We start from the raw sequence: 2,500 nt of genomic DNA, 5'->3' as shown, positions 1-2,500 counted from the left end.
TAGTGTGGATGAGACGGGGCTAACTCTAGTAGGTTTATTAATCATTTGATTTAATTTGGTGACTCTTAAAATATTATGCATCTTTGCTGAACCTAACATCAAATCATCATTTAGATCACCTATTACATAAATTTATTTATTCTATAGAAAAAACCATTCTCAGGCATTCCAAAATATAGTTAAAAGTATCATTTGAAGCATGCGGATGTTTATACAAGCAACCAATGATAACAGAAGGTAGCTTACGAGATTGTACAGAGAGCCAAACCTCTTCTACCCCTTCTACTCTTTGAACGTTAAGATTACAAATATTAACAGAAAGATTATTTTTTAAATAAATACAACAACCTCCACCTCTTCCTTTGTCACATCTATATATTGTATAATTAGGAAATTCAATGGGTGAATCGACAACATTCGGGGTTAACCAAGTCTCAGTTAAACACAATATATCAATATTTCTGTTTAAGAGCATTAATTCAATTTCACATATCTTACTAAGGAGAGACTGTACATTCAAATATTCTATACACAAAAGATCGTTTTTTGGAGTCACATGATTAGCTATCCCAGTACCAATGTCCGGGACGAGCACTTCTTGTGTGATAACTGCCTCTTGATGGAAGAGGCGGGAAGTCATATTCCCACGTATCCGCTCGTGACCAGTAGTTGTCATGGGAGAGGTCATGGTAGTCATAAGGCTGAGCTGAGTGACCTCTATTTGTCGACTGCCTATGGGGTGGTCTCCTATTGTATTCCTCACTTCGGTATTGCGGGGGTGATCCTTGGTGTTGGGGGTAGGGCCTATTATCATGGGAGTGGTAGGAGTGGGTATTCCATCTAAACCCTGTCCGAAATGGCTGCTTAGGCCTACCTACGTTTCTTTGAGTCAACAGTTTCTTGACGGCTTCCAATTGTCTTCTTCTAATGTGGGGCAGGAACGGTCGAGTAATTATACCATCAGCCCAAGGATGACCTCCCATCACTGTATTCTGCTTTTTCTCAGGCACATCTGCTACAAATGATTGGCCTTGGTTAGAATGTCCAAGGTGCCGTACTTTAACTTCTTGTTGTGAGAGCCCTCGGAAAACTAACTCATCAACCACATTCTTAATAGATGCATTGCTGCTGACACCTCCAATGTATATTTATACTGACCTTGGGGGTTGTACTACGATGTTGTCTTCCGAATTTTGCTCTTGATGTGTTTTTCTATTTTTCTTTTTGTTGACTGGTGGTGTGACACTGTGTTGGTCTGGTCCGTAGGGACTGCTTCCTCCTCCTTCCTTTCTTCCTCCTGGCCTTCGCTCTCATCTTCACTTTCTTCCTGTTGTAAATAATTGTTGTCGATAGGGGGAAGTGTGGGGGAGCGCAGTGGATTAAGGAGTGGCTGGCTGTCCACCTGCAATGTTTCCTTCCTGAGTAAGTCAGGGTTCCTTATCAAAGGAGATTGGGGGAGAGTTTGGCGCGATTCATTCACACTATTTTTTGAATATTTTCCATTGATTGTTCGAGCTTATAGACTCTTTCTTGAAGTAATGATACTGTTTGAAGTATTTTCGCTATAATCAAATTATTCTCATCAAAGTTATGTGCACTTTGCTCATTGAAAATTTTATCTAGTTCTTTATTTTTATGCGAATTAATTATGCACGTGCTAAGAGTTATAATATCGCTCACAATTTTATGTTTCACTTGTCGCTTCACTGGTTTTTTATTTTTATAATCCGAAAACACACTACATATTTCTATTATTAGGAGATCTCTCAATGATATTAATAAATCCTGATGACATTTATCAAGCACTTCTTTGATATCATGTGCAGAGTACTGACATGTCTTTTTCAAAGATTTAAGAAATACCTGTGGGTACACGTCTAGGTTAATTGTTTCCAAGATACTTAGGTTTTCTATTTCCTGGATAGGCTGTGACAAAGCTTCCTGGATGTTTAAGTCACTGGCAGCCATCTCTACACAATATTTCACAAAACAAGAAAAACACTTAAATAACATCAATATCCATACAACAATCCCTTGTTTATTGTAACACGAACACACTGTATATATATATATATATATATATATATATATATATATATATATATATATATATATATATATATATATATTCATATATATACATACATATATATATATATATATATATATATATATATATATATATATATATATATACATATATAATAATAATAATGTTTATTGGACAAAAACATATTTACATACAAAATATTTACAAAAAAAGATTCGGTCCAAGCCCATGTGGAGCAGAGCTCTTCGGGCAATAATACAATTAAAATAATATCTTCAATTAAAAAAATTTATAAAAAGTAAATATTGATATAGATAAACTAAATGTACACATACATATACATAAGTATATACATATGCATACATATACAAATACATATACACACATGCACATATACATACACATATACACATAGACATATAAATGAGATTTTCAGCCTAAAAATAAATG

Source organism: Palaemon carinicauda, chromosome 12 (genome assembly GCF_036898095.1).
Source record: "Palaemon carinicauda isolate YSFRI2023 chromosome 12, ASM3689809v2, whole genome shotgun sequence".
Taxonomy (NCBI): Eukaryota; Metazoa; Arthropoda; class Malacostraca; order Decapoda; family Palaemonidae; genus Palaemon; species Palaemon carinicauda.
The sequence above is the reverse complement of the archived record's forward strand: the minus strand, read 5'-3'. Positions refer to the sequence as shown.